Genomic DNA, 27,618 nt, shown 5'->3' on the forward strand with positions numbered 1-27,618 from the left:
GGAGAGGTGGAGAGAGAAGCTAGTGGACGGGAGTAATAACTTTATAAGGTCACTAGAGCTGGGACACACTATCCTACTCTCCTCTTCCCTGCAAGCACAACATTATAAGACCATGTTTGACCTGTATCATACCCCAGCTCATCTCGCCAAATGGGGGAGCTTGTCAGGAACAAACTGTCCAAGATGTGGGATGTATGGAATAGACATTGTACACATGATGGCTACATGTAGGGAACTAATGGCTTTGAGGGAGGGTATTCAATCTGTCTTGAAAGAGGTTCTGGGATATGATCTAGCTCTTACCCCCGAGATCATGGCTCTAGGGATCGCTGGAGAAGTGGGTGGTCCACATAGAGCATTTATTTTTGTGGCCATGGCAGTGTATTGAATATGTATACCATCTGCGTGGCTGAATGTACAACCTCCGTCTTGGCAGCAATGGCTGGCTAGATTGCTGTCTGTATATCATTTGGAGGTGGCACTGTATGAACGCAAGGGGAAACACAGCAGGAGGAAAGGGAAGGCAATATGGGGGTCATTTCAGGACTGAATTCTGGCTCATAATGATTAATGTTCAAATTAAAACCAGACTATCCTCCCCAATCTAATTTAAATATTTGGAAATTTCTCCCCGTCTGGATTAGTCGGGCTGTTGTGCTTCTCATTATTTATTTAGGTGGTACTTTTCTTCTAATGTTTTTTTCTCTTTGGTTTGAATTTCTTTTATTCGGTGTAAAGTGATGTAAGAGTATATTCGCTGTATGATTCCTTTCCAAATAAAAAAAATATATAAAAAAATTAAATAAAGTTCTTGTTCACCAATGATATAAAAGTTTGGATTCAAGCTTCCTTCTTATTAGCTTGCTTCTTCTTAGTTAGTTTGTTTTTCTTCAGCCCCACTGTTAAACATGATTTGGCTTTTTCATCTTGAGCACACACTCTGTGTGGGATGCGTGGATCAAATATGATTGGTAAACCTCCAATATTCACAGCCATGTTTGTTAGAGAGATCACTTGGTAGGGCCCCTTCCAGCATCAGCCCAAACATGACTTTTTAACATGATTCTTGATTTGGGCCCAGTCTCCTGGTTGCAGATCATGACATAACTCTGTAGACACAGAAGGTTTAGAAAGTTGCACCTGGTGAGTGACAGAGTGTACTATATCAGCTAAGTGCTTGCAGTAACCCAAGATCAAATCATCTAAGCAAAGCTCCAGATGGAAGAGCCTGGAAGTCTTATTGGCCTTTGCATGAGTACCTCATGGGCACTCAAACCAGTTTTCTTATTACAAGTACATCTCATAATTATATTTCTACGCCAAAGGAAGTGAACCTGGACAATTCAGAGAAATTGAAGCACAAATTTTTGCAAGCTTATTTTACAGCATCCCATTATACCTCTTGATAATGCCCTAGGCTTCTGAGTGAATACTGCAATGGAACCTCCTCTCAATGTTCAGTGTGGCACACAACTCCCAAAATTTCATTCTTGAAGTGTGCCCACTCATCTGACTCAGTTGATGTTAGCATTCCAAATCTATGGATTAAATCCTTCAATAATAATTTACAACTGTTAGTGTATCACACCTCCTTGTTAGGTCAATCCATTTTGAGAAGAGGCAAACAATAACCAGTATGTACCTCAAACCCTTACATGGTAACATCTCTACAAAATCAATCTGTAATCTTGTGAAAGGCCTGCCTGTCTTTCCTACATGGCTCAGTGTAATACAAGTTTTCTTTCTGACATTGTTTTGCTGACACACTCTGACATTAATTCCCCACAGCTGTTCTGAAATGAGGGTTGAAGCAGTATGTATTAAACAACCTAACCATCTAATCATTTCCCACATGTATAGGTCCATGGAATAGTCTTACCCTCTGTAGTAGCAGTGTATCCAACAAGACAAACTCCCTTCAGTGTATTTCCAAAGATCTTCTTCATCCTGCTTACATCCTTCATTTTCCCACTATTACTCCTCTTCATCTGACACTTGTTTGTACATCTCTCAATTTGTAAAATGTGTCTACAGATACACAAGCAAAAGCGTTCTCAACTTGTGATTTTTCACCTGTCTTCATATATAATTCAGTATTCACTGTGTCATAATATTTAGCAACTGCATTTGTAAAACTGAAACTTTTAGTTATTACATAATTTTCATGTCCATGTGCATTAAATTTTACACTTGCTATCTTGCAGGTGATTTCAAACCGTACAATAAATCAATAATGCATGGTCCAATTTCATATCCACTTACAAGGGGAACATTGTAGCGACTGATAGTGACTCATACTACTGAGCCTCACAGTTAGTTATACTAACCAAATAGTGGTAAGACACAGAGAACCTGTGTCTGCATCATAGAAGTGTGCAGTGCAAGATCAGCATCTGACAGGCATATTATATGGGGTTAAAGAGGAAAGGTGTTCTGCCACCAGCCACTCAAGTGATGGTACACATTTGGCATGTTACTCTGAAGACGTTTCGGTGGCGGTTGAAACTAACAAAGGAGATACACCTTAGAAGGAGAGATCTGCCTGCCAGTCAGTGAACACCTGGAATAACCAACAACTATAGAGGTGAAACAGACTTAGATAACTGAAGAAACCAAATAAAAGAGCTTGATCAAGTATAAGCCACAGTCGTAGAAATATTGGAGTATTGACTACTACAGAGTATGCTTCGAGCCCCGTACCTCATTAGAAAATGCTAATTGGGTGAAAGCAATTCACCAAAGTGTGCAATTTCCACCGCCAACAGATTTATTAATCACAGGATATTTTGGATCTCCTAGAAAAACATTTGTGTTTTTTTCTGTCAGAAAATGTGCATAAAAAGGCTATGCTCATGTCTGTAAACCCCAAACAGGGTATTAAGGACCCTACTGTGACCACTCATGCCAGAAAGAGGAAGGCAAGCCATTGAATAAAAAGCAAGCATATGGGATTCACAATAAAGCCCCAAAATTGAAAGCAAAGAGTGGGCTCTAAGCCCACTGTACATTTTTGATGTGGTCCACAGACAAAAAGCTACATGTAGGCAAGATATAAACATTACTTCAGCATTGGTTGTTCTATTCATAAACTAAAAATATTCAATATTATTCTGGAAGGAATGTTGCAAGAGTTACTTCCCTCAAATTAATGTGAGCCCGCCTTGTCAAATACCTCCCAAAACAAGAAATGCATTTCTATACCCATTATAACTGATTTATTTCAGTGTTGGTCCTTAAGACCACAATATAAATGAAGCAGTCTAAGTATTCTTATTATTTCAACTATTAAAACAAATAAGCAAAACTCTCAGGGGCTGATTCACAGAAACATGTATGAGTCCCAGAAGTAGTACTACATGTTTTTCCTTAACATTGTCTTGCGTACCTTTGTGAACCGGCACCAAAAGATCCACTTTCCTATTAGTAAAAGCACAAAGATGGCACAGTCCTTTCTATATATATGAATATTCCCTCAACAGTCACAATTAATATGTTTTGTGAGCAATTCACAAAGGCTCATATGAGTAAGTAAAAGAGTACCAATAGGGTGACTTGGGTTTGCGAAAAGCCCCCACCGTGTTATATTCATGGGGTGATGGTTGGGACTGTAGTCTGTTGTTCAGAGCATGCAGGGTCCTTTAACTAAGGTCAGTCTTTTTTGTCTCTCTTCCTTGTGATAGCCAGAAACAGATTGGCCACACTTCTTTTTAACTTTGTTGTAGGTGCTCTAAACTGGAGACGATCCTGCTCTACACATCTATATTCTATGCAGAGGCTGAGTCTGGAAGAGAGCCTAGAAAGTACACATCAAAGGAAAACAAATCCAAACTGCCTCTGAAAAGAGCAAACTTAGAATAAACATCTCCAAATTCCAAATTATCTTTGATAAAAGAAGGGTGTGCACCACAGAGTACCCAGAGGTCTCCTGTGCAACCAACCAGAGCTGGTTGTCCCCCTGACAGCCAACTTCCCAGGGGTGAAAATATGTCACATGGTGTTTGACCTGAAAAGAGGAAGTGCGGTCTTCTTGTCCTGAAGTGCCTAGAAGCTTATCTGCAAGAGAAGAAGAGGGAAGAGGTAGCCTACCCTGTAGGAGGTGCTGACTAACAGGGTGAGGAAGGAGCAGATGACTCTGGAGTTTGGTCTGGTCCTCCATAAAAGTCTTGAGAGATAGTGATCAGCATACTGCTAAACCAGAGCACCAACTCTGATCTGCAGTGGCCTATGCTGCAGCAGAACCTTGGCATTACTGAAGAGTGCCTGAGCAGACTACACCATTGTGCCTCAAAAGTGGACCAAGCTGCTGTGTCACTGTAGAGAGTGGAGTCGGTGCCACCTTGCCACCTAAGATTTCCAGTGGTGACTCCATGACATCCGATCCCACTGGACTCGTCTCCACCTGAAGAGGGCCTGCAACCATAAATTATCATCAGTGACTCTGAAACCTGCCAAGAGCCAGACCCCGGGAGGGTGCCCCACAGCTGTTACGTCCAACACTAGAGTTGGAGTGCCACTGCTTTCCCAGCCAGCATGTGGTTTTCTTGGAATAGGAAGGAGAGACCAAACTTGTGCTGCGGCCTGAGCACAGCTGGTGGAGGATCAAAAGATTTATATTAGTGAATTTGACATTGGGACTATAAGTTATAAAACTGAACTCATAAACTCTAAAAGGCAGTGCACCTGTGCCTGAAACCTGTCACACTATCCTTACTCTTTGTAACTCTTTGTTAAAAAGAAGGTGGAGGAAGCAGCAGCGGCTTCACCGATACGGCAAAGGAGACTCACCCCACTGCATTCAGCAAAAGGAAAAATTCATTTTGAATAACGCTATGTTATTATCATTTTATTTTTCCTGGGAGCTAGGTTAGGGCAGGGATGGGCAGGGCTGGAGGGGGCTGGAGGAGGGCTGAAGAGGAAGTGATATTTGCATCATAAGTGCGCATGTCTGTTTGGCCAGCCGCGTTGGGCCAGCCAAACAGACATGTGCACTTTGCATTTCTCCACCCGGCTGTATTGCACAGCTGGGAGGAGAAAGTGCACAGGCCTTCACGCCCCCTGGGAGCACCAAACCATGTTGCTCACACCAATCACAACGCTGCTGACATGCTCGTGACAGCAGCATAGTGATTGGCTGGGAGCCTGTGTGCTGCCGGAAGAGGACGAGGACGCTGAAAAGATGATCGCATCTCCAGCAGGTAAGTGTTTTTTTTTATTATTAATTTTTATTTTAAACCCCGTCTCCCCCACCTCTGGCCTCGTCACCCCTGTTCAGTGGCACCCGCCACTGGGAGGAAGAAGGGGACTTTAAGTCCTGAGTGCACTGGCCCGGCACTACTGGATTAGTGCCTGTATACTATATACAGGCATTAATCCATATACCTATATCTATGTACCTAAGGCCCACATTTATACTTTTTTAGTGCCGCATTTGCGTTTTTTTTTTTGCAAAATACAATTTTATTTTGTACGATTGTGCTGCTTTTGCATCAAAAAGCAGCGCAAATGCAGCACTAAAGTATAAATATGGGCCTAAACACGTAGGACGTCTTTACGAGTGGATATTTACCTGTCGCAGAATTACTGTACTGTGGGTCACAATAATTCTGGTATGAAGAAATAATGAAGATTACAAGTTTGGGGGAATGATATGCGTGAATCCAAGTTTCAGTGCTAATTCCTACATGCTTTTTTCCGTGGTGTCTCAGAAATATATGTTGGCTGCTTCAAGCAGCCACAATCTTTGTGTGAAAAAAAACCCCATAAACTTCAGATGCTCCCAGTAACTCTTGTTACCTAGTCCATCCGATTTTATGGGTCATTCGTAATCGAGAGTAATACATCAAAGATTAAAGCACACATCACATTTATGTAAAGAACAATGATTTGCACTTAAAGGGCCTGATTACAACTTTGGAGGAGGGTGTTAATCCGTCCCAAATGTGACGGATATACCACCCGCCATATTACGAGTCAATTATATCCTATGGAACTCGTAATACGGTGGGCAGGATATCCGTCACGTTTGGGACGGATTAACACCGTCCTACAAAGTTGTAATCAGGACCATAGTCTTTTTAAGTGTCCCTTTATGTAGGATCTTCATCCACCTACATATGGGACATGTGATACTTTACACAGACCTCCCGCCTATGCATGTTTGCAATGACTGAAACTCACTCGCGCAAGGCATCAAAGTGGACGGTTGATCTTAAACTAAACCAAAATATACACTGGATAACATCAACAGCCCAAAAGACATTGGGGCACCCGCACTTGTCTAGTCAACAGAAAACACAACCAAATCCAAATCACTGATTATTAACCTCACAGATCCTTCGAACCTCGTACTTAATATGTCAACCAAACCTCCAATATAATGAGTGCAGTTTTGCTCATCTATACTAACCACCAACTTAGACACAGCGTTTGAAGAAATCATATTTCTAAAAACCTAAATACACAGAGAAATAGTGGGGTGCTGAGATGTTTTAACTCTTTTGGCAGAATGTGTGAAACAAATCAAACAATTGGCTACTCATCTCATAAGATAAATTCTAGGCTGCAGCAATTGCCAAGGCTAATACATCAACAACACTTAACTACTGAGAATATAGAAATTCAACTATAAGCGCGCTTGATTCACATACACACATTTTAATTATTAACAGCATGTAAAGGGAAGTTATCTAACTAAATGTAGGCATTTGACCAACACTTGGAAATGTCCCCCTTCCTCACATGGTATCTTCATAGCTCTCCAGGAGCATGATCCATGAGCAGCTGGTTGCAAAAAACAGGTCACAACTTTTAATTTTGTGACCAGTAAGGGTTTTTAAAGACCGGCCTATGTACTAATATGTCAGCTCTTAAAAATGTTAATCATAGTGGGTTACAATTGAGCTACCTCATGAATATTAAGAGTTAGGTTCCAAATTGGGACTCACTACGATTGCTGGCCATCACAGGGATGGTGGTCTTCTAGAGCTGATCTGTGATTGCTTTGAAATCCGCATTTAAAATACATTTTTTTTTAAATAATATTTAAGAGTTGGCAGTAGTCTCCATAAATAGTGCCAACTGTTAAATACTTGTTTTTACATTCACGGGGGGAAGGGGTCGCCTTCCGATTTGGATGTACTTTAACACTTCCTATGAGGTGTTGATAAAGTTCGATGTTTTGTGTACGAATTTTGATTGCAAAGCATTGATACATAGATGTTCAAGGGATGCCTACAACATGCCCCTTCCAGATACCGAACTGGTTTTCATTCGGAATTCCACTTTTGAGACTCCTAAAGTGGAACTCGTACAGAGAAAAACTAATTTTAAAGGTAGCACATGCTGAATTAGAACATTTGCTACCTTTAAAATACGTCACACATCTGGCAACAGATTTTGAAGAATCCTGTGACCAGGACTGGAACAATGTAATTCAGTTTAGATATGCTTTTACACAATATGTCGATAATTGCTAACGTTTTGCGCAGGTGCTAATGTGGCCACACAAAGCAATGCAAAATGATTTCTGTGCTGAAAGATGGCACAGCGCAGCCTTAAATATCCTTGCGTTGCATAGTGCAAAACTCCTGATAATCCATGTAAAGCAGATGTAATCTCATGCACATTAAAGTCACGCAAGTAATGTGAAATATCATATCCAAGCTCCAAATTAAACAAGGCACAAATAATGTGCAAAAGCACAGCGCCTGACTTTTCCGTGTGGAATCTGTCATATTGTAACACATTACACGATTTGATTTGCCTTGTTTACCTGAGGTATGAAAAAGGTGATGCAAACGATGCTTGGTATTAGCTATGCTGCCTGTGTGCTGTCTTACAACGCGAAAACATGTTTAGCGTTATATGAGCAAAGCATTTTTTATGTCTGCGCTGCATATAATGTCAATAACGCGTAACAATTTGTCAATATAGCAATGCACTATTTTTAATTATTCGCAGGAGACAACGCTGTTGACTTTCATGAGCACTTGACTACTCACTTGTAAATTAATCTACTCCTAAAGGACGATAATTCAGCTACATTATGTGATTTACTCACATCAGGGGTGGCTCCTTCACAATGGCGAAGGAGCGTTGCCCCCCTGCTACGCCTGGAGATGAAAACTAAAACGATATTAAATTATAATTTAATCTTTCATCTGCTGGCTCAGCCAGCAGTGTGTTCAGGTTGGGGTGGGGATGGGCTGTGGGAAGGGGGAGGAGGGGAGAGTGCACTAAGAGCCAGATAGAAATATGACTGTGCATGTCGCCAAATTCGGCAGCGTCACGCACCGTCATTTTCAAAACACAGGGATGCGCCGTATTTAATCAAATACTGCGTAGCCCTGTGTTTCCCCATGCATCAGCGCTAAATTTGCTGTTGTGCGCCATCGCAGCCAGCCTTGCACCATAGTGCAAGGATGGTTGCATTGAGGGGGAGATTTTTCTTTGTGCAGGAAGGTGGTGGCTTTCTCTTTCTATGTGTGCTGCAGCACACATAGAAAGAGCAAAAACAAGAAGAAATGATAGCATTCTCCCCGTTGCGCCATGATAGTGCCACCCTTAGGGTGGCATTAGATTTTGGCGCTGCCTCAGGTTTACGAAAACTTGTAAATCTGAGGTAGCGTCAAAACACAATGGGTGCTGCTGTGGCATGCCCACACCAACACCCATTGCACGCCTCTTCCATGCAAAGTGCTACATGTAAAGAGGCCATAGTTACAAGGTCGCATCAAGCCACTTTTTGTGGCTTAACACCACCTTGTAACTATGGCGCCAGGCATAGCACGACCGGAGTGTCACGAAAGTGATGCTTCGGTGGCCCTAGGGGCTCTTAAATATGCCCCTAAGTGCGCATGTGTGTTTGGCTGGCCGTCTGAGTCCGGCCAAACACACATGCACACTTAGGTTTCTCCAGCCTGGCTGTATGCACAGCCGGGCTGGAGAAACAGTACAGACCCCAGGCTTGTGTTTGAGTGGCACTCAGAGCTGCTCAGACCAATCCTGACACTGCTTTCATGCTATCTTTAGCATGTAAGCAGCGCCAGGATTGCTGGGGAGTCTGTGCACCACAAGAAGACCAGAGGAGCAATACGTCAGAAGGCGGCGATGACTGGGAAAAAGGTACGTATTATTTTGTTATTATATATATATTTTTTATTTATCCCCCATTTTCCCCAACCTCCTGTCTCCTTCTCCCACCCCTCCCCTTGAGATTTGCAGCAGCCGCCGCTGACTCACACCCAGGCATAAGTTAATGATGTACCACTGTGGGAGGTTGGGGTCTAACTGCTTGGGCACGCAGCAGAATAAAAATATAAAGCAGGTGCATACATTTAAGGGGATTTTGATTGTTAGTTTCCTTTGAATAACCGGAAGTGATTTTTGCCATTGGTAGACACATACGTAGCAATTCAGTAAGTGCGCCCTTTCCGAAAAACACATACTTTTATTTAATTATTGATTTGATTCGCAATGTGTTAACATGGTGGTGGAGGTTAAGTATAAGAAGATTGTGTAATAGAGTGGGCAAGAGAGACAGGAGGAAGTTGACTGTGGCTCGGTGTAGCAGAAACAAAGACACTCATGTCTGTGTGTTCCCGGTTACTTCAAAACAGGAGGGTACCGGCCCTTTAAAAAGGAATGTTTTCAATTTTTTTTTAAGAATGCTAACGTGTTAATCAAGCTAAGAGAACGATCAAGCAAGTTTTAGAGGTGGGCTCCCTTACTTTGTTCTCAAGGTTTCTCCGCTTTTTTTTTTTCTTGTACTTGTGAGGAAAAATCAAAATTTCACCATGGATGTGTTGGTGACAATAACGAAGAAGAACTTTGAAGTTGCCCAGAGCATTGTGGATAGTAGATATTTCATTTTGATATTCCTATACAAAGTCCCAAAATGTTACCAACGTGGTGTACATAGATTCAAACAGCTACTAAAAACGTGCCTGATTTGCCAATCAAAAATCAAGCAAGTATAGGAAAGCAAGGTGATTTAACAACAAAAAAATGGATCATATTAAATTAGCTTTGGACTGGGGTTTAAGAGGGTCTAGTTTCTCCTTGCGCCACATTAGCTTCATTTTTTATGCTAATGTGGCCAAACGAGGTCAAACTTGCTGTGCCACTTTGTAACCCTTTGCACCACATTATGCCTGCGCCAGGCATAATGTATGCAAGGGGGGCATTCCCCAGTTACGGTGACCACAAAAATGGTGCAGTGGAATCTAAGATTCCAATGCGTAATTTTTTGTAGATACTGTTAAGGGACACTCGATTGCTTTCAATGGGCCCGTATATAATGTGCAGAATTAATGCCAAAATGTTTGCTCTAATCTAACACAGTACATCAATGGTGTCAAAAAGTTTGACGCTATTACCGGCACCCTGTGCCATGGTTCACCGTATATTAAATATGGCATACACATGGTGGTGGTAGGTGGCTGCTGAGGGGCGCAAAAAAAGTGGTGCTACATTGAATGCAGCACCACCTTTCTTAAATCAGGCCCACGGAGTTGTGCAAATTCCACATTAAGGCAATGTTAGACAGCCACTTTACAGCATTTTCACAAGTCTTCAAATATGACCCTGTTGTAATGTGGTACTGGGACATTTGTACATTGTTGTTTTCAAAAATATCACCCCACTGAAGTTAATAATGGAAAATCCACACCCAATACAGCAATATTTTTGTAAGGATATTTAAGCACAATATTTATGTCAGATAACATTTTTGTATATAATATTCTAACCATATTTAGATAAATATATGGCTCGTTAATAAAAAACATTGCTTAATATCACAATAAAATTAATCCTGCAACAATCTTAAAAAATAAGAAATTTGGGAAAATACACAAAATAAAATAATTTGATCACTAATGAGATATAATAATATCTTGGTGATCGTCAGAAAAGGGGTGCAAATTCTCACATTTAAAGTGCCTAGTTTATAATATGCAGTTTTGTGTATTTAGGAACGGGTGCCAACAGATTGTAAAATGCAATGAAATTATGGAAAGCAATTCAGTTCTTCCAGAGATCCTTGGCAGTCAAGTCTTGCTTCAACCTGGTCCATGAAGTGGACAGTAAGGGGCATATTTATACTGTTTGCGCCGAATGTGCATCAAAATTTTTGACGCACAATCGGCGCAAACCCTGCCCCATATTTATACTTTGACGTCCGACCCCGCGGGTGTCAAAATTCCACCATGTGCGTCATTTTTTGGAAGGGGGAACCAGCCTTGCGTTAATTATATGCAAGGTAGGCGTTCCCTTCCAAAAAATGACTTTAAGGCCTGCGCCCCTTATTTATACTCTGGCGTCATTTTGACGCACAGGAGGGGGTGGGCCTTAAAAATGGCGCACAGCCTGATGGGCGCCGTATTTTAACGCCTGCGTCAGGGCAGGCGTTAAGGGACCTGTGGGCTCGGGAGGAGCCCAGAGGTGCCCCCCCTGCCCCCAGGGATACCCCCTGCCACCTTTGCCAACCTTAGGAGGACACCCAAGGATGGAGGGACTCATCCCAGGGAAGTAAAGGTAAGTTCGGGTAAGTATTGTTTTCTGATTTTTTTTTTTTGTGGCATAGGGGGGCCTGATTTGGGCCCCCCTACATGCCACTATGCCCAATGACCATGCCCAGGGGACATAAGTCCCCTGGGCATGGCCATTGGGCAAGGGGGCGTGACTCCTGTCTTTGCTAAGACAGGAGTCATGTCAATGGAGGTTGGGCGTAAAATAAAATGGCGCAAATCCGGTTTGAGGCCTGAATTTTGCCTCAGACCTGCTTTGCACCATTTTTTGACGCACAACCCCCATTTTCCCATACGCCGGCGCTGCCTGGTGTGAGTCATTTGTTTTGACGCACACCAGTCCGCAGCGCCGGCTAACGTCATTCCATTAATAAGGCGCCCGCATGGTGCGTTGGAATGGCGTTAGCCGACTGTAAAATTTTTGACGCACAACTGCGTTGGCGCAGTTGTGCGTCAAAAAGTATAAATGTGGGCCTAAGCCTGCTATCCATGCCCTGAAAGCACTGGTTGTCCTCCTGACAGCGAGGCACCTGCAGATCCCTAAATAAAGGCTTTAGCTAGAGGTGTATTTCTCATTCAAAAGAAGGGCAAGTGCATAGCACATGGGCCATCGATTCCTTCAGGAAAGGACAGAAATAACAGGAGTTATCTTTACGTATGTCTCCATTTTTTGAGCCACTCCTCTGGCATCAGATAGGTGCATCTGCAATCTTAAAAACATGGGCTTACAGTTTCTCGCCAGATGTAGAGATAAATATGGTTGTGGATTCATCCCGGTATAGGTTGTTACTGCATATCGGTTATGGACTTTTAACTGTAGGGCCTGGAGAACTTCCTTTATTGACAAAGATTTACCACCTTTCCTAAAAGGCATTGAAAAACTCCTTATGATATGTTGTCATCCCATGGTTGACTTATTTGCAGGGCTTCCAATAGTATCCAGACTGTATCCTGCCAGGGCAAGGACAGTAAGTTGAACAGATCTTTGCCCAGATGGAACCTAAGGCTCCCCCTTCAGCGTTCTTTAGTTTGAACCAGTTTCACCACTGCAGCCCTCTGTGCCAATGTTTGATCTGTGAGACCAAATTCAAGCTTTAGCTAGGGTTCTCTGGTGCAATTTAGTAGTCTGAATATTTGATGAAAGAGTCTGGATTGCTGTTTATTTACTCAGCACTCTGAATGAAGGAAAGCATTTAGCTATTATGACCTGTAGTAATGGTAATATCAATGGGCCTGTCATGTGATTTGCCATTTTGCAAAGGCCAACCACGATTCCTGTGGCCTGTTTTTGCAGAGCTTCCTGATGAGTAATTGATGTTCTGGAGGCTTGAAACTCAATGCCTAAATACTTATATGAATCAACCTTGTCAGCCGTATGCTCCCCTAGTTTCCAAGACCATGGAAGCCACTTGCAGATCCTTGTGAAGGCAACCATTTTTGTTTTTTCTGGATTTATTTCTAATCCATTGCTCTTACAGTAGAAAGGCAGGTTGTTAGGAGAGTTTTTGACCCAGACTGAAGAGAAGTCCAGCAATACTGTCATCAGCATATTACAAAATATGCAGTGGACGGCCATTAAGTCTCGGAGGTCACGTGTTTGGGTTTTTCAGAGCTGGTGCGATGCCTGCAGTGAATATATTGAAAAAGATAAGGGGCAGAAAGCAACCTTGTTTCAGTCCTTTGGCTACGGGGACTCTCTTAGATAGAGTGATATTCCCTAAAAAGTTGAATTTGGTTCCAATTGTTGGAATAAATGGTGATAATGAGGTTTAATATTTTTGATGGAAACCCCCAATTGCTCAGTTTCTGCCATTGCTTAGCCCTGTCAATGCTATCAAACGCTTTTTTATAGTCAACAAAACAACATGCATGTAAAGCTCGTATGTTAGCCAGGGTTTTGTCTACTAGAAAGGCAAGTGTCAAAATGTTGTCTAAGGTTTCTGCATTTCTACGAAAGCCAATCTGGGTATTATATTCACTTGATTGGCCCAATTTTCAAGATCTTGTAGAATCAGTGAGGCAAAGAATTTGGCATCCATGTCAAGCAAGGCTATCAATCTATAATTCTCCGGGTCATCCCCACTTCCATTTTTGTGTATAGATACTATATACGCCCTTTACCACGAAAGAGGGATCGTGCTGGTTAGAAGTATGGTATCAAACGCTCTGCACATTGCATCGCACCAAAATATTAAGATTCTTTGAAAATTGAACTGGGAAGACCTTTTGGCCCTGGGGCTCCATTATTTCTCCCTTTGGCAGTAATTCTCTCAAGGTAAATTAAGTGATTTCAGAGAAATTCAAGTCTGCCCCAGAATCCATAGGTTTGCCTTTTGCTGGAGATGTTTTGCGTCAAGCAGGTGCTAGTACTTGCATTGGATTGCTCATTGTTGGTACTGCTTTAAGAATGGCAGAGGCTGGTTCTTGGGTTATTTCAGCAGAGCTCCAAAGGCTAGCCACATAAAATCCCTGTAGAGTGATTTTAGTTGGTTTTGTCTTGGCAGTTGTGTTGCGGTTGTAACAGAATTCACCATTTCCAAAAATTAGTGACTTTTACCTGGGATTAAAGCCTTCAGTAGGAAAATCCACATTTGTTCATTCACGGTTTGTTTTGCTTACCAGACTAGCTTTTTGCAAAGGTTCCTCAGCTGAGTGAGTTCAGCCTTGCATTGGCCATGCTATACCTTGCTTTGGAGACCAAACTGGCCAATTTGGAAATCTCTGCCTTTCTGTGTGTAAAGTGGTTGTTTACCAGGAAGATATACAATCAATGGGGTCGAAATGTGATTATCCTGTTGCCTATCGAAGCCCTTAGTTCCCTGTGGAGGCCTGCCATTGCTTGTCCCAGATTGCCGGGCTAAAAAGGTGATTTTCTAACCTGTTGCAAGGAAAAGATGAGGGGCACAAAATCAAAATGTAATTTTGCCAAGTCATACACAAATATCAGACCAGAAATGCTAAGGGTGTCCTCACAACAGTCCCAATTTGTACTATATTCCAGCAGAGAGGTTTATCAGGCTTGTAGTATACAATATGCAACAGACTTCATACATTATCTATTTACTTGTGGATTTATGAGTGAGTTTGCGGTGGCGGACTTGTTGGCATCATTTAGAGGAACAATGGATAGGTATTAGAGAGGTGAGAACAAAAAGAATTGTGTCATATTGTTAGCTCTGGCAACAAAAGATACCACAACACTGGCAGCCACTGCTTTTAGTATAACAATCTTGTGCACCTGTTATACTCTGCGGAAAACTTTGATATTTGTTGGTGCTATGCCTTCATCTGTAGAAATGTTAAGGAAATATTTATTCATATGTTTTGTAAAGTGCCTTAACAACACATTCGATCTTCTTCAGATAGTCGGTCCACTAAGCTGATAGTGAGCAAGTGGAGTTACGTGAGTGTTGTACAATTGGTTTAGTGCAGTCACTCAACAAATAGAGGTGATGGTCCCAGGCCAACCTTCTACAAGGTGTTAATTGTGTCTCAGTTGTACTATTGTATAGTCTCAGAGTGCATAGGAATCTACACTACCAGTCTGAAGTGCTGTATAAATCTGAGAAGAAGTTACTACTGCTCTTTTCCGCAGCTCCTAGTCCAGGCTCCATAGAGTCTCAGTAGTCTCTCATCCCCACCAACAATCACTCTTCCTTTGCTAAACATGTGCTCAAACTCTTCGGTGTAATGAATTTCACAAAGCTGTTGTGGTAACATATGTTAAAAATGCACACTCACTACTAGGATGTTTGTTTGTTCACTGTTCCAAACTTTCAAGGAAAATGCCAAAGATGCAAAGTTGTGTAATTCCAGTAGCCCTAACATTGTCAAATAACTTTATTTCTGCATCAAATGCTATAAAAATGTACCAAACATCACAAAATAAATAATTAAAAACATGCAGTGATCCTCTAAAGAAAAATCACATCTAAAAATATATTTAAATGACTCTCATAGCTCCAACAAATGTCCTGTGAGTCCCATATACTAGACAGAAAAGGTTAGAAAAGTATTTGAATATACAATACTTGTGCCACAACCATAGGAATAATACTTTGTTTGTAGGAACTGTACGCAAGTATCAACTGAGAACAACAATGTTAAAGTTTTAACATGGCATGTCCTTCAAAAGCTTCCTCCTAATACACCACATTCACCCTAAAAACTTGGCATCTGTGCTAGCAAAGAGTGGATTGGGATTTGACCCTAATGTTCTCAAAGCTGATACATGATCACGGGACCCCAGCCACCTGCAAATTGAACTCAAACATTTAGCATGGGGTGCGCATATATTGGCCAGGCAAAAATACATTGGGTACAGATTCAATCCTAGCTTTACAATTGAGACATGACGGGTTAGACGTAGCCCTACCCCTATTTTGCCAACTATTAGTCAATGAATTAACTGAGAGAGAACCAAGCCTAAAGTGTACATAAAGCTTTCTATCATTCTGCACTGTAATAAAATCTAAATAAGGTTCCAGTGACCTGATAGATGTAAAATCCAAAAACTCTCCTGAAAGCTGACCATTATAGAGAGAAGAGGTCTCAGTTAACACTACCTATTCCCAATAAAGCAACTTCACTGAATTTTTAGTGGGTATGAACTCTGATACAGAATAATCTCACGCCTCTTGTAGCCCAATTTCAGACCATAATTTCTTCATATTGGTTATCCAAGAGATCTTATTGGACTTGCCCTAAGTACAGACTTCCCGATAACGCACTTGCTTACGAAGAAAGTTCAGGTGTAGACATAATTCTCCTCCAAAAGAACAAAGGTTGTAACTTGGCTTTATCAACAATTGATTTATGACCCATATCTAATTTTAGGGGATAAAGCGGAGTACTCATGGACAAGGACACAAGCTTCCTCAAAAACGTATATTCAGTGCTAGTGAGATCATTGAGGCTGTCAAACCCCCATAGTTCCGCCCCAGAAAGGGCCGAACCCACAGCTTTCATATCATAAGTCTGTAGAGCACCAGCTACAGGTTTGCTAGATGATAAATGGTATTTCTTCAAAAGTACTCCAACCATTTGCCTGTCTTTAAGTGGCATCTTTTTCACATGCGGTGTCAAAGACATTCTGTCTGACAGCTAGATACTCAAGTAATCAAAGGTGCAAACTTGTTCAAGCATGACCCCACCAGTGGTGGGCCTCCCTCTGTAGGATTTGTGGGGATTGATCACCATAAATTTGGTCTTTGCTGTTTATATCAAGACCTTGCAATACACAAATTTCTTCAAAATGATTTATTAGTAACTGGAGGCCTCCAAGGATTTTCAACACAAGCAAAGTATAATCTGCGAATAAGAGTGCTGCTATTCTATCCTTCCCAAGCATAGGAGCATCAGCAGGCTGGGATGAAAGAAATTGGGCAACAATGTTCCAAAAAGAGAAAAAAGAGTTGGTGCCAACAGACACCCATGGCGAATGCCCCTGTTAATGTTGATTGAATTTGTTAGCTGTACTTGATCCCCCCTCAGCGTACTCTGGCAAAATTAGCTTCATGTAGACGAATAACTGAAGATAGGATCTCATTTGGCATCCCCATTTCATACAACACTCGCCAAAGCTTGGCTCTAGGGACCAGGTTGAAGGCCAACTCTAAATCAATAAAAGCAACGTAAAGACTTACCTTGCCAGTCTCAACTGTTTTCCAAGCCAAAAGGAGTGAGAGAGCATAGCTTATATACTCTATATTAACATGAAATGTTTTATGAACTAATGCGTAATAATGCTGCATAGAAAATGTATTAATGTATTTTGCTAAAAAGTGTGCTTGAAATGTGCCCACGGGGAGTGGCCACCAATATAAACGGGGACTAATGAAACTGACTAATAATGATGAAATGTTATGTTAAAGTATGATTTTGCACTAATGTAAAAGGTTATATGCTAAAGTTCTGCTAATAAATCATTAGGCCTTAGTTAGCATGAGTCGAGGCCTAGCTGCCTGGTTTCATATAAAATGTGTTTTTCTAACGTGCAGTGTGCTGACTTGCTGAAGGACATGAACTCTTGTTTTTCCAAAAGCTAGAAGATTAATGTAACTGTAGTAGATCCGTTATCATGAAATTCGACTTGCTTGAAGAAACATTTTTGCTGAATGCAACAGTGTAGACTAATCCTAGGTACAAGGGCGCCTTAACCGGTACAGACAATGGAGCCACTGACTGAAGATGTGCAAAGGACCACAAGAGTATGAAATCATACCGGACATTCTACCCGCTGAAGACATCAATCATAAGGACCAATAAACTACGTGAGAACTGTTATGGGGTGACAAATTTGATGAGCTAATTGGTAACCTATTGGATGGAGATAGTGGGGTACAAACCCTCAACCAATGGAGAATTGGGGACTGTACAACAGAAAAGGGATAAAAACCCTTGACACAAGGAAGTAGTTTAGAACAGAGAGACTAGGAGACTAGGAGAGAGGAGATGCTATTGGGATTTGCTATGACCCAGACACTTTGTCACTGCATAGAGACTTTGCTGTTTGGTTCTTCAAACCATCCTTGCCCTTACATTGCCTGTTTATACTTTACCTCCTTATGGGGGAAGTATCCTTTTACCCTTCTTACCGACTTGCTGAGTACCTGGCTGATGGCGAATCAACTGAGGTCCTGAGGACGAAGACTGAATCTTTACACTGACCCAATAAGGAGGGTAATATATGACAATTAAATTGTGATTGTCTGTTTGCTTTTCCTTTCTAAGTGCCAACTGCTTCTTTTGACAGAGACCTTAGTTAGAGGTTTTCCAAATTGATGTTGCTAAATTGTTTTGCATGAAGCCCAACATGCCAATGCTAATTCGAGGTTAGTTGAGGGGTTCACTAAACGGACACAAATAGACAAATGACTGAATCTATACTTTGTTGAACAATGCGTTAACGTTACTCTGTTGAGATTGATCTATGTTGACGTCGTGCTATGTTCTAATGTTTGTGATTCTTGCTATGATGAAATCTTATCAGAGTTGCCATATTGTGACTATGCTAATGTGTTTCTTGGTTTTGAGATTAATAAACTTGCTAGTAGAATTGTAATCAATAGGGAATAAATATAACAAAATCGTACTAAACTGGTGTGGTTATTCATGGCTGAAAGGTCATGGTGGTTTCCTAAGTTTTATTAAATGTCTTTGACTAAAGTGAATTGTCTTGTTATGGTAAATATTGATGATGTTATTGACATATTGATTGATAGGTTGATTAGCTATCTCGTCCTAAGGTGTCTTCAATCAGGGTCGAAAGATTCATCGGCCTAAAACGAGTCCCAAAGTGAATAAATTAGTCATAAAGGGACACGTTACCAGGAGGAAGCAAAATACCTGGTCAATTGTGCTTATCTTTTGCCTAAAGCCAGCCTGATAAGGCGATAAAAGACTGTCATTGAACCAATCCTCAAAAGAGGGGCTTGACAAAGCGCTTTCTAAATAGAATCTATGAGACTGGTAGGCCTTTAATTAAAAGGTACATACTTACTGCCTTTCTTAAATAAGGGAATAACCTCTGCTCTCCTCCAAGACCCAGGAATTGAAGCACCCCTTGCGATCGTGTTAGAAAGAAGCAGTATGTACTGCACCCCAATTTCCCTCTCATGCAAAAAAAGGTCCCCTGGAATACCATCAGGACTAGGGGCGTTAAATCGTACAATTGAATCAATAGAAGCTTGTATGTCACCCAAATCAAATAGGCTTTCCAACTGAGCAAATATGGGAGAAACAAACTGAACACAGGACTAACTGTCATCACATTATACAGAATTAAAATGGTGAAACCAACCAGATGTCTGTATATGATTATCAGGGGAGGAAGCCACCAAGTGTCCTCCATTATTTGGAGCCTTTACGCTCATAGGCTTCCTTGCTTGACCACCATCTTGACTCTTCCTAGTCCCGCTTAACCCTAATCTGTGCCCGCTTATAAAATTTCAGAAATATTCTAATATGGGTAATATCTTTGGTTTTGATTGTCCTAGACAGTTGCACTCTTGCTTGCCTGCGCTCCTGATTAAACCACTGGCCAACCTCCCTATGGTTCAGCCTGGAATTAGACAAGGGTACAGGCATGGTGTAAAGAAATGGCTCCCTGTTGTAGTTACCCCCCACTTTTTGCCTGATACTGATGCTGACTTGACTGAGAAGTGTGCTGGACCCTGCTAACCAGGCCCCAGCACCAGTGTTCTTTCACCTAAAATGTACCATTGTCTCCACAATTGGCACAACCCTGGCACCCAGGTAAGTCCCTTGTAACTGGTACCCCTGGTACCAAGGGCCCTGATGCCAGGGAAGGTCTCTAAGGCTGCAGCATGTCTTATGCCACCCTAGGGACCCCTCACTCAGCACAGACACACTGCTTGCCAGCTTGTGTGTGCTGGTGGGGAGAAAATGACTAAGTCGACATGGCACTCCCCTCAGGGTGCCATGCCAACCTCACACTGCCTGTGGCATAGGTAAGTCACCCCTCTAGCAGGCCTTACAGCCCTAAGGCAGGGTGCACTATACCACAGGTGAGGGCATATGTGCATGAGCACTATGCCCCTACAGTGTCTAAGCAAAACCTTAGACATTGTAAGTGCAGGGTAGCCATAAGAGTATATGGGCTGGGAGTCTGTCAAAAACGAACTCCACAGCTCCATAATGGCTACACTGAATACTGGGAAGTTTGGTATCAAACTTCTCAGAATAATAAACCCACACTGATGCCAGTGTTGGATTTATTAAAAAATGCACACAGAGTGCATCTTAGAGATGCACCCTGTATTTTACCCAATTGTTCAGTGCAGGACTGACTGGTCTGTGCCAGCCTGCTGCTGAGACGAGTTTCTGACCTCATGCGGTGAGAGCCTTTGTGCTCTCTGAGGACAGAAACAAAGCCTGCTCTGGGTGGAGGTGCTTCACACCTCCCCCCTGCAGGAACTGTAACACCTAGCAGTGAGCTTCAAAGGCTCAAGCTTCGTGTTACAATGCCCCAGGGCACTCCAGCTAGTGGAGATGCCCGCCCCCTGGACCCAGCCCCCACTTTTGGCGGCAAGTCCAGGAGAAATAATGAGAAAAACAAGGAGGAGTCACTGGCCAGTCAGGACAGCCCCTAAGGTGTCCTGAGCTGAGGTGACTCTGACTTTTAGAAATCCTCCATCTTGCAGATGGAGGATTCCCCCAATAGGAATAGGGATGTGACCCCCCTCCCCTTGGGAGGAGGCACAAAAAGGGTGTACCCACCCTCAGGGCTAGTAGCCATTGGCTACTAACCCCCAGACCTAAACACGCCCTTAAATTTAGTATTTAAGGGCTTCCCTGAACCTAAGAAGTCAGATTCCTGCAACTACAAGAAGAAGGACTGCCGAGCTGAAAGACCCCTGCAGAGGAAGACCAGAAGACACCAACTGCCTTGGCCCCAGACTTACCGGCCTGTCTCCTGCCTTCCAAAGAACCTGCTCCAGCGATGCTTTCCAAGGGACCAGCGACCTCTGAATCCTCTGAGGACTGCCCTGCTTCGAAAAAGACAAGAAACTCCCGAGGACAGCGGCACTGCTCCAAAAGAACTGCAACTTTGTTACAAGGAGCAGATTTAAAGACCCCTGCAATTCCCCGCAAGAAGCGTGAGACTTGCAACACTGCACCCGGCGACCCCGACTCGACTGGTGGAGAACAACCAACTCAGGGAGGACCCTCCGGCGACTCTACGACTGTGAGTAACCAAAGTTGTCCCCCCTGAGCCCCCACAGCGACGCCTGCAGAGGGAATCCCCAGGCTCCCCCTGACCGCGACTGTCTGAACTCCATTTCCCGACGGCTGGAAAAGGCCCTGCACCCGCAGCCCCCAGCCCCTAAAGAAACGGAACTTCTGTGCAGGAGTGACCCCCAGGAGGCCCTCTCCCTTGCCCAGGTGGTGGCTACCCCGAGGAGCCCCCCCCTTGCCTGCCTGCATCGCTGAAGAGACCCCTTGGTCTCCCATTGAAACCTGAAGGAAACCCGACGCGTGTCTGCACACTGCACCCGGCCGCCCCCGCGCTGCTGAGGGTGTACTTTCTGTGCTACTTTGTGTCCCCCCCGGTGCCCTACAAAACCCCCCTGGTCTGCCCTCCGAAGACGCGGGTACTTACCTGATGGCAGACTGGAACCGGGGCACCCCCTTCTCTCCATTATAGCCTATGTGTTTTGGGCACCTCTTTGACCTTTGCACCTGACCGGCCCTGAGCTGCTGGTGTGATAACTTTGGGGTTGCTCTGAACCCCCAACGGTGGGCTACCTTGGACCAAAAACTGAAACCTGTAAGTGCCTTACTTACCTGTTGAAACTAACAATAACTTACCTCCCCCAGGACCTGTGAAAATTGCACTGTGTCCACTTTTAAAACAGCTTATTGTGTTTTATGTGAAAAGTATACATGCTAAAGTAATGATTCAAAGTTCCTAGAGTACTTACCTGCAATACCTTTCAAAAGAGCTATTACATGTAAAATTTGAACCTGTGGTTCTTAAAAATAAACTAAGAAAATATATTTTTCTATAACAAAACCTATTGGCTGGATTTGTCTCTGAGTGTGTGTACCTCATTTATTGTCTATGTGTATGTACAACAAATGCTTAACACTACTCCTTGGATAAGCCTACTGCTCGACCACACTACCACAAAATAGAGCATTAGTATTATCACTTTTTACCACTATTTTACCTGTAAGGGGAACCCTTGGACTCTGTGCATGCTATTCCTTACTTTGAAATAGCACATACAGAGCCAACTTCCTACACATGGTAAAATATGATTCCAGCCACTTGAAAAAACAAGAGTGCGTGGCAGGAACTTCGAGAAACCCCCCTGACATCCTCATTCAGGGCAACAAATTATGACATATATTGCAGCAATTCCTGATTGAGACACTGGAGTATATCTTCCTGTACAGCCACCTAGCACCAGGTTTGGCAGCGTTCATCATTAGAAGGAATCGTTTCCCTAGTAATTTGCCATGTACGTGGCATGTTGTACGCTCTATCCAAAGGTGACAGCAAACTAAGGCAGAGAGGGTTATGGTCACTAGCTGAAGTATCCCTAACGACAATAACATCCACCAAATACCAAATCCTTAGATTAAGAAGGATATAATCAATACGACTCTTCCCATGTAATCTATTGAATGTAAAGGCACCTTGCTTATCAGACTTAGGGCCAGATTTACAAAAAAGTGGTACAGCGTGTTGCTGCGCCACTTTAGAAGCACAGGGATGCGCCGTATTTACTGAAATATGGTGCACCCCTTTGTTTCACCCTGCGCTGATGCCAAATTCAGCTCCCAACGCAGGCATCTTTGCACCACAGTGCAAGGGGGCCTGCGTTGAGGGGATTGATTATTCATGTGCAGGAAGGTGTCCCTTCCTGCACATGAACAATCTACAATGGTGATTTGGCACTTTTGTGTGCAGAATGCAGCACACATAGAAGTACCAAATCATAATTTTTGAATGGTTGTTTATGTGCACAATCATTCATGGCCATTAGCTCTTTCTGTGTGTGATGCAGAATACAGCACGCATAGAAAAAGCAAAAACGTGAAGGAATAAAAGTATTGCTCCTTGTTGTACCATGGTAATGCCACCCCTGTGGTGGGGTTAGTTTATGGTGCTGCCACAGATTTACACCTTCTTGTAAATCTGTGTCCGACACAGAAAACTGTGTCGGGGCGGGGGGGCCATGCTCACAAGGTGGCGTTAACCCATAAAAAGTGGCTTAGCGCCACCTTATAAATGTGGCACACTGCAAAGCGTCATCGGAGCATCACAAAAAAATGATGCTTCGATGGTGCTAGGGCATTGTAAATCTGGCCCTTAGTCCTTCCGCTGGCGGCCCTTAACCCTAACTCAAATGACAAGGCCTTCAGCTAGAGCGCATCTTGAGTACACCTTTTCACAGGGGCTAACTCTAGCCTAGGTACAAGCCATAAATCGTCCTCCAAAGATTCACAAACATCACTCCTATCAAGGGGTTCATAAGTGTCATTGAAATCCCCTTCTGAACTCAATAAGCATTTGATGCAATAGGTCTTGCATTTGCTTGAGTTAGAGCTATTGGCATTGTAAATTCATAAATGGACTTCTTTTCTTGCCACATAAATTGGTCAACCTTGTCTCATAATTTCGTCTTCATGCCACATAATCCCAGTGGCCCTGAATATAACTAAAGCACTTACCTTTACCTTCTTCCTCTATCTGCAGCAAACATTGAAAATGTTGCTATTTAGCATCCTAATTTAAATCTGCCATAGTAACTCCAATAAAATACTACTTTCACCACCCCACCATCAGAGTTGCTGGCTGGCTAACACAATTCCCCCAAAAAAGACATAAGTCAGCCACAGAGGAGTAACGAGAAAAATAAACTAGAAGGGTCACCCAACATAAAAAGAGGGTTCAAACAGTCATAATGTAATAAGGATGTTAAAGTAGCCTGAATTATGGTCATAATTGTACTAAAAAGAGATTACTAAAACATTACAATCATCATATAGACTTTTATCAGAAATAAACTTTTGGCATTAGACTGTAATGCTCAAAACAGCCCCTAGAGGGCACAATTACAAAAATATCATTTGAAAGAAACATGGTCATGTAACCATATTGTTAGTCCCAAAAAGCAATAACCCCATAAAAAATACAGGAGAAAGTAATGCAGTGTAAGCATATACTTAGGGTCATATTTATACTTTTTTTGTGCTGCCTTTGCGTAATTTTTTTACGCAAATGCAGCTCAAACTTAACTCCATATTTATATTTTGACGTTAGACGCGTCTAACATCAAAATATTAGAGTTTGCACCATTTTTTAGATGCATGAACCTACCTTGCGTCAATGAGATGCAAGGTAGGCAGGCGTTCCAATCTAAAAAATGGTGCTAACCCTTATAGCCCCATATTTATCCCTGTGCTAAAATAACACAAGGGTGGGAGGAGGGGCCAAATAATGGTGCAAAACTTGCTTTGCACCATTATTTAACACCTGGGTCAGACCAGGTGTTAGGGAACCTGTGGACCAATTTCCATGGTCAGACACCATGGAATGGGTCCACAGGAGCCCTCCCCAAGCCACAGGAACACCCCCACCCACACAAGAGGGACACCAGAGGATGGGGACTCCATCCGAGGTAAGCAGGGTAAGTATTGGTAAGTATTTTTGGATTTTTTATTTTTATGCCATTGGGGGCCCTAACTTGGGTTAGCGCACTTTTGCGGCAAAAAGCATAAATATGGGCCTAAGAACTATTTAAGGATTAGCTTCCCCTGCTCATTGCAGCATTTTTGGAATTTGGCACATTTGATAGGGATTCAACACTGAGGCAAAACGAATATGGGCTAAAACTTGGATGACATAAGAGTCACATCACTTCTTAGGGTTTTGGTGCTGGTCCCATTGTCCTTGGATCACCAGAGGCTGAGTTATGAGCAGAAATGTTTTGTAAAAGTGATGCCCTGCAAAGCATTATGGAACATGTTTCCATGCAATAAATATTTTAATATTTTTATATAACTGTAATGCTTAGAACAGCCCAGAGAGGACCCCACAATGACAATACCATTTGTAAGAAACATGGTCATGTATCTGTATAGTTAGTCCCTAGAAGGCATAACCACCCAAAAGAAGTAGAAAGTAATGCAATGCAAACATACATTTAGTATCTACAGAACATAATACATTGCACATACTCAGGACTAACAGACCTATAGTAACAATATTACAAGAAAAGCCCTAAACCACAACCGGCTCTCAGATGTAAAACAAAAGTTCCAACCATGAGAAAGTTAACAAACACTGAATGGTGGGAGAGGTTGTTATTTTGGGGTCCCCACTAACATAGTGTGGGAACCCAAAAGTGATACAGACAGAAGAGCACATTGTTGTGAAAGCTTTGGTGGTGGTCCTATTGTCCTAGAACCACCACAGGCTAAGTTATGAGCAAAAAATGTTTGAATAAGAATGCTTGGAAAACAGTATGAGACGAGTTTCCCAAGTGCAGTGAGTATTGTAGTATCACCTTTCCCCCTGTGCTGGGAGAGCCATGTTCACTTTGAGGATGTCCATTTCAGTAAAGCATTCACCAATTTCAAGTGTTTTAAGGGGAGAGCCACAAGAAATTACTCGGATTAGGTAACTGTTAACAATATGACCAGCACTCCAATACTGCTGATTGAGTTCACACTGTTTTGCCTGTTTGTGCTGTGAGCGCCATGGCTGCTATGCAGCACAAAGGGGAGAGACAAAATAAATCGTTCTCCCATGCTTGAGTATGTCTGCAATCGTGCAATAATCCATGTAAGGGGGGGCAGTCAGCAAGGCATGACAAAAACAGCCTCAAGGCAGGAGAAATATAAAGCAATTACCAGTGACTTCAAGTGATTTTTGAAAGGCTACTCAGTGAATGAGTTACAGTGATTGGCGTGATGTCGGCGTGTTTAAAAGCCCACAATACTTATAGTAGGTCAAAGCGCTTGTGTGCTTGACCTAAAGAGAGGTCATGAGTTTGCTCGTCCAAAAAATTATCATACATTTGCAGGGTATCTAATTGTTTGCCCCCTTCTAACTCTAGTGTAAATATTGAAAATATCAATTGTAATGTTAGCAGGCTCCTTGAGGCAAATGCCTAAGATATCAGGGCAGTCAATGTTCAGCTGTTTCACTGTGCACAAAAAGCTAATCTTCACCCAGATCAATAAGCTCCCTGATTGGCACCCCAATTTGTTAGCTATATATACGGGCTCAGTGCTCCAGGTTTCCTGAAAAACAGAAATATCAAAAGTGTCCATGAAGGTGTTCCAGAGTGGCAGGGGTAGCTTGGACTTCACCCCGGCCACATTCCATGAGATAATGTTAATTTTAGGGGGCATATTTGGGGAATTTCACAAGAACAGGCAATTAGGAACTTGGTGTCTCTGCAATAACAGGGAACTTTTATCAGCACTGTGAGCAAACGCGACCACCTCTAGCAATTCGGAGTGAGGCCCAGGGCCAAACTGGGTGCCTTTGTCAGTAAAAAGATTATTCTCCATCTCACAGTGCCTTTTAAAACAAGCATCTGCTCTACGGGCGCACTCCCATGTGTGACAACAACCTGGACATTCTGTCTCTGAAGTCAGTCAATCACATCCTGGCCAGACCCACTACCTTGGTTAAAAGATCAAAAATGAGACAGAACAGACTCGTTAACTGGCAGTTGATAATAGAATTAGATATTAGATCCCACGGGAGGACTTGTCCTTGTGTCCAGAGCCACTAAGCTAAGCTATCAACTAGACGCCCACCGGCCATAATATCATCACAATCAAATAGAGTTCTGAGTGATCCTCATCGTCTAGCCCTAAGGATATCACCCCTTATTACTGATCTGCACCCTATTACATGGCAAATCCAATGAAGTTGAAATGCAGGTCAGATAATGTTTACCCGTTCTTTTAAAAAAAAAAAGCAGGATGGCTTACTAAGTTAAAGAATATTGCCCAGAACCTTGAACAAAATAATTAGAATTGCCTTAAACAAGTTGGGTTTATTCCAGGGCTGTAACATTACTTATGATAGGTAATCGTAGCACAAATTAATTTGATATTTGATACATAATACAAGGTTACACTTTAAAGGTTTAACCTGATTTATTTTGCCTAATGTGATTACACTAACATATTAATAATAACGTAATGCTTGTTCAAAATTCTATATTTAAAGGACAAATCATAAATGTTAAAGATAATAAAGATATTAAAATGTGTACAACTTAATTCATGCATAGAAGTGTAGAAAGCAATTGTATTTATAAAGGTTTTATAAGCCAGTCTTATAGTGGTGCATCCAAGAACACAGAGGCATCTTACTTTTCTCTTTTTATCTTTATTTTTGATATCATGTTAAAACCCTCCTTTAATGGAGAGAACATAATTTATTTTTTCTCAAGACACTCCTTGCCGCAGTGCTAATGTTTACTGATGGAAAATCCTAAAATGAATGCCTACTAACAAGTGACTATAGTAATAGTTGACAGGCGGCCAATCCCATGGATGACACAATAAATAAAGCTCAGACCTAATGACACAC

General features: G+C 42.3%; 1 protein-coding gene across 2 annotated transcripts in view; it reads right to left on the bottom strand.

Annotated features, from left to right (window-relative positions):
- Nucleotides 1–27,618, bottom strand: part of TACC1 (transforming acidic coiled-coil containing protein 1) — a 503,193-nt gene that overhangs the window by 467,461 nt on the left and 8,114 nt on the right. The window contains exon 2 of one of the 2 annotated variants that reach the window (XM_069214007.1): nt 1,880–2,028. The exons of the other annotated variant lie outside the window; for it this stretch is intronic. The gene's annotated coding sequence lies outside the window, so the exon portion shown is untranslated. The remainder of the gene's footprint in view (nt 1–1,879; nt 2,029–27,618) is intronic. 2 annotated transcript variants of the gene reach the window in all.

The sequence above is a fragment of the Pleurodeles waltl genome, chromosome 11, assembly GCF_031143425.1.
Source record: "Pleurodeles waltl isolate 20211129_DDA chromosome 11, aPleWal1.hap1.20221129, whole genome shotgun sequence".
NCBI classification, from domain to species: domain Eukaryota; kingdom Metazoa; phylum Chordata; class Amphibia; order Caudata; family Salamandridae; genus Pleurodeles; species Pleurodeles waltl.